This window comes from Octodon degus, unplaced genomic scaffold, assembly GCF_000260255.1.
Source record: "Octodon degus isolate 3935 unplaced genomic scaffold, OctDeg1.0 scaffold00001, whole genome shotgun sequence".
Classification (NCBI taxonomy): domain Eukaryota; kingdom Metazoa; phylum Chordata; class Mammalia; order Rodentia; family Octodontidae; genus Octodon; species Octodon degus.
In genome coordinates this window covers 8,673,045-8,678,779 of record NW_004524577.1, presented here as the reverse complement: position 1 = coordinate 8,678,779, position 5,735 = coordinate 8,673,045, and the positions used below count along the sequence as shown (strand labels likewise).

General features: G+C 49.9%; 1 long non-coding RNA gene across 2 annotated transcripts; it reads right to left on the bottom strand.

Annotated features, from left to right (window-relative positions):
• Window positions 1-1,296: 1,296 nt before the first annotated feature.
• On the bottom strand, window positions 1,297-3,483 carry LOC111815178. Of its 2 annotated transcripts, XR_002819936.1 has the most exons (4): window positions 3,416-3,483; window positions 2,134-2,252; window positions 1,923-2,035; window positions 1,297-1,601 (listed from the first exon to the last, which is right to left on the bottom strand). It is a non-coding gene; the product is annotated as an uncharacterized LOC111815178 (long non-coding RNA). The 2 variants fall into 2 exon arrangements; XR_002819935.1 differs by lacking the exon at window positions 1,923-2,035.
• Between the last annotated feature and the right edge of the window lie 2,252 nt (window positions 3,484-5,735).

The following is a 5,735-nucleotide window of genomic DNA, read 5'->3' as shown; positions in this document are numbered from 1 at the left end:
TAGGACTTGAGTAACCCATGCTCCAGAAACCCCAGATGGAGTTGTAAAACCTCAGGCCGAACTTAAAAGAACATTGCCTCCAGGCTTAGGACTTTCTTGTGAAATAGGTTACAATGTTCAGTTAAACCTACCCGTTCTCGAAATACCACCTGAACCACAGAATTAGCTCAAAGTTACCCTTTACCTACCCCCTTCTTAGTTTCCTTAAAAAGTTGTATATTCTTGGGGCTGGCGAGATGGCTCAGTGGTCTAAAGCACCTACTTGAAACAAGCTTAGCAAAGCACAGGGACTGCAGTTCGATCCCCCAGCATCATATGCCAGCCAGCCCCACCCCCTGGTGTGCTGAGCTGGCCACACACACACACACACACACACACAATAAATAAATAAATAAATGTAAAAAGTTGTATATTCTTAAACCCACCAATTATTTTAAAGGTCATCCTAAAACTAACCAATGCAATCTGCTTCTGTATACCGCTTGCTCCCTCCCCCTTTTGTAGTTTTTGCCTTTAAAAACTAAACCCACCATGCTTAAAGCGCCCTCTGTTCCTGCGTGTTCAGACCGCCCTGCGTGCACATGGATAATAAAGCTTGCCCTTTGTGACTTACATGAGAGATTGACTCTTGGGGCCTTCCCTTGCAGTGACTCGACCCTTACACTACCAGGCGGGCAAGGCGTGCTTTACACCTATGTCTTTGTTTCCATTCTCTAATGTGGGACCAAGAACAGTGTCCGTTTCCTAAGGTAGGTGTGAGCGTGTGAAGTGCTTAAGACAGAGCCTGGCCCTAGGAAGGGTTCGACAAACATTAGCTTTTTGTGTGTGTGTTTTCTGAGACAGGGTCTGGCTATGCAGTTCAGGCTGGCCTTGAGCTCACTTTGTATGTATCCCAGGCTGCTCTCGAACTTGCAAAGATGCTCCTGCCTCAGCCTCCCTGAGGGCTAGGATTACAGGCATGCGCCACTAGGCCTGTAACCAGCTTAGCTTTTTTTTTTCTTTCCAGCTTAGCTTTTTTATTAATGTTATCTTACAGACCAGGTTCAGATCGTCTCTCAGCCACTTACTAGTTGCGCCATTTCCGGCGAAAGTGTTCAGGAGCCACGATCTTCTTAGCTGTAGGATGAGGGACCCGCTCCCTATGCTTTCTACCAGGGTCTCTTGGAAAGCATGGAAGGGGTGGAGGGATCCATGTGACTTCACTCCTCTTCACATCCTCCCCAACCTTTGTACAGGTATTTTTGTTTTTGTTTTTTGTACCGGGAATCAAACTCAGGACCTCATGCTTGCCAGGCAGTCACTGTGCTCCGGGCTACCTTCCTGGCCTTTGTACATGTATTGAGCCTCGAGACAATGCGTCATTAATTGTCATTTGAATAAACAAATGAAAGAAAAGAGTAATTTGCAATTTGTCAAATGAACTAATAACATTTTCCTTTGTAAACATCCTGGCGCTGGATCAGGCATTATGTTTGTTCCTTTAAACACAGCATTTCACCAGTGATGAGTGGGATGATTGTGATGCTGAAGGCTTCCTAGGTGAGAAAACGGGGCTGAAGACAGTGACTTGCCCTAGGTCAGCCAACGAGGAAGTAGAGGAGCTGGAATTTGAACCAAATTTTGTAAGACTACAAAACTAGTTCTATTAACCCATGCCTGGCCAAAGTCTTACGTCTAATACAAAACTACAACCTCCTCCCAACACATCAAGATGCTTAGCAAAGTATCTTTTAGGGGGCAAGGATATTGGCAGATCCCTCCCTCTTTTCTCTAAAAGTCCCCTGTGGGACACACATTTAGCCCCAGGTTGAAACTCCTCAGCTTCCCTGATAAATAATCACATGGAACCTAAATCTCAAATTTCCTCACTCCTAGACCAGAGTTCTCTTTTGTTCTCTCGGGCTGTTACTGATTTTAACTACCAAGGAGGGAGCTTCCAAGATGAGGCAGGTAGATTATTTATGGGGCACAGATAGGGTCCTCCTCCAACTTGCTGTGGCCAGGAGCCCCTCTCCAAAGCCTTGATTTTTCACATCTGGGGATGAGATTAAGGACATGGGTGCTGGAGGACCTCTGTGACCTGTGTTCCCCATTCCCCAGCCCCGTGGCACCCCAACCCCCATTCCCACTCACATATTCCTGGAGCAGCTGCTCAGCATATTTGGAGAGGAGGCGGGCAAGGCTGTGGGTCTGACGGATCTTGGCCTCCAAGTGGGGAAGGAATGAGACTGAGGAGTCAGCCTGGGGGTCTTCTGGTGGGAAAGGGGGGTAAGAATGAGGGCAGCCCAAGAACCCTTGCTCCTTGACCTCTTCTTGGGGGATGGGGGGAGACAGGAGGGGGTTCTTCCTTCCTGAACCTGAAGCTCTGCTCTGGCTTCTCCAGTGTTCAGAAGAATCTGTTCCGTTCTAACTCAGGGAGAACGAGGTAGCATATCATTGTCACGCTGTTGCTCTGTGTGAAACATATTACCTGTCTTTGTGTCACTGTTGAAATCCTATGAAAGCCAAGTTCAAATTCTGCTTCCTTAGTGCAGCAACCAGATTCTCTCTTCCCAGAAATGAACTTTTTTCTTTAACTTAAGGCCATTTGTTCATATTTCCAAAGTAGCCCTTTTACCTCTTGTGTATCTGCTGTGGCCTGGGATGCCCTTGAGAATAGGGCTTACATTTACTCATGTGACTGTTGGTAAATTCGGCATCATCACTGAAGCACAGAACTTCATATTGGATATGCCTTAAAGCCCGTTTGATGGAAGCCCCAATCCTGCCTCATGCTCCTTGTACACAAAACGCAGGTCTGGACATCGGTGAATCAGCTTCCAGCCTTCCCCCCCTCCCCCCCGCACAGGCCCGAGCGTGGTGGCCCAGAACTACATTGCCCAGCATGCACCAGGCGTCCACCTTATGCCTCTTGGGAAGTGTAGTCCTGACCCGGGGACTCCCGCTCCGCCTCCGCCCGAGTTTCCACCGCCAGTATCGATCCTTAGCAGCCTGGGACTGTTGTCTCCTGTTGTCCCTCATTGATAGCTCCTGAAGCTCAAAGACTTCCTTCCCTAACTCTACTTCTCCTTCCGGCTCCACAGCACTTGAGTCTTTCCCAAATCTCGGAGAGGCCCCTGGCTGCCCCAGCTCGGACTCCAGCTCTCCCTTAGGGTGTACTCACCGCTTTGATCTGAGATCTAACCCTCCAACTCAGACCTCTGAAGCCTCAGCCCCAGGCCTGCCCCCAAGCCCTTGTGCCTGCCCGTCTTCCAACTCACCCGCTCGTTACCTGACACCGGAGCCTGTCCCCCCCCCCCCCCCCCCCGCCACACCTCTCCCGGACCCTGGATGGCGGAGACACAGTCCCCAGCTGTCACCCCTTCTGACTCCTACTCCCCTCAAGGACCCAGCGTCCAGTCCCTCAGCCCCTTACCCAGACTGCCCTCCCTCAGGCTCATGCTGGCCCCTGGCTGATCCCGGCTCCCTCCACGCCCCCCTTCGGAGGGGGAAGAAGGGGAGAAGGTAGGGGCGTGGCCCAGGCGCAGCCAATCGTAGCCCAGACCCCAAAGAGCCCCCCCACCCCCTCGCGCTTCCAGGCAGATTCATTATTTGGCCCTGAGCTCAGCTCCCCGCCTTCGGGGCCTAGTCTGGGGAGAGGCCCAAAGTGGGAGGATGGGTGTTGGCCTGGAGTGGACCTGGGGCGGGGGGGTGGGGGGGGTGGTGGTCAGGAAAGGCGGCCCGGTATGCTGCTGGCTCGGACACTAGAAAGGGCTTGAAGTATGGGCTGCTTTGGGGTGGAAAGTGGGGTGCAAGAGGAGGAAGGTGCGCCCTGGCAGGAGAGGAATTTGTAGGCCCTCCCTCCTGGCCCCTGGCGGTAGGAGCAGGGTGGTTTGGAACAAACCTGCCTAGACACACACTTCCTAGCCTATCTCAGATGTTTCCACTCTTGCCTCACACCTGCCAGGAGGGAGACAGATCCCCCTCACCTCACCAGGCCCAGTATCAGACGTCCCCTTACACGCACCTGCATCAACTCGCAGGCAGCCGAGTTAGATAGAAATATAGGCATCCAGACAGCTAGGCCCTCGAAGGAATGACACAGAAGACAAGATGCCTTACAACTTTAAGGGGGGCAGACCTAAAGACCAAAGATCAAACAAATGCTTACTTCCCCTAAGCATCCGTGATTGATCATCACTTTGAGGAAGCAGGGAAGAAATGTAACCGCTAAGGGCTACCAGATAAAGTCTTTGTTTTATATTCATGCCCACTTGCTATGTATGACTCACTTCCCCATTGGGTCCTGGATTTAATCAATTTTACCTGACCTGTGGTGCTTGTAATCTCATTGGTTGACCGTAGTTTTGTCCCACCTCCTGCCCACCTAAGCGAGTTCCCATTGTCTCCACCTTAGACCTGCATGGTGGTTTTTTTTTTTTTTTTTTTTTTTTGTGGAACCGGGGATTGAACTCAGGTCCTTGTGCTTGCCAGGGAAGCCCTTACTCTACTGAGCCATCTCCCAGGCCCCCTTCCTGCATGGTTTTGCTCTATAAAAATAACTGGAAAAGGGCTGGGGAGATAGCTCAGTAGAATAAGTGCTTGCCTGGCAAGTGCAAGGGTCTGAGTTCAATCCTCAGTTCTGCCAAAAAAATAACTAACTGGAAGAGACACTTTCCTGGATAACCCAGTTGGATCCCCCTTCTGTCCCTCTCTCAGACAAAAGCTTTCTTACCCCCAATAAATATTCTGCTCTTAACCTCCGTTTGTTCTTAAAAATTATTCTTTGCTTTTAGAGAACACAAACTCTTTCCAGGCACCTTTCAGGTTGGGAGTTTCATTCCCCTGTATCAAACTGAAGGATGAAGTGTGCAGACACATTCTCACTCCAGTGAGAAGCTTCAGACCTGTTTAGAAGGTCCCCAGATAGCAACCCCATTAACCTGGTGTGCACCCTGAAGGTCCTTCCTGTATGCTCTTTGCCACAGTTGGCTCCCCATCGCTGGCTGTCCTGGGCTCTGGGAAGGTCATAGTCCATATCTGGTCTCTGGCCCCTAAGGAGTTTACAGTCTGAGAGGACATAAACAACAGCAGGAAACTTTTCAGGAACAAAAGGTGAGAGGAGACGTGTCTCTGAGATTACTACTGGACAACTACCAGGACAAAGGAGGTCACTGACCTAGCAGCCAGTGTGACAGATCTGAAATTTTTACCTCACTAGTTTGGCTTCACAAATGCTGCCATGATTAGCTTTCCAATCTCTTCACCCCTCTGGACATGATCCCATCAAACCTCACACGTATGCCTTTGAAAAACACACCCAGGGGACCAGGGGATAGCTCAGCAGCTTAAGCACCTGACTGGCAAGCACAAGGTCATTAGTTTGAACCCTGGTACCAAAACCCCCACAAATTTGAACACAGTCTTTATCGCCTCAATAGCAGCCACGATGCACCACAAGCCTATAGCCTGAGTTTTTGGGAGCTGAGGCAGGAGGATCACCACCAGTGTGAGCCAACCTGGGCTACGCTGTGAGTTCAAGGCCAGTCTGAACTATATAGTGAGATCCTATATCAAACAAAACAAAACAAAACAAAACAACTACATCACATTATTATTACTATTATTATTATTTGTGTGTGTGTGTGTGTGTGTATGTGTGTGTGGAACCAGGGTTTGAACTCAGATTCTTGCGCTTGCCAGGCAAGCACTTATTCTACTGAGCCATCTCCCCGGCCCCACTATTATTATTATTA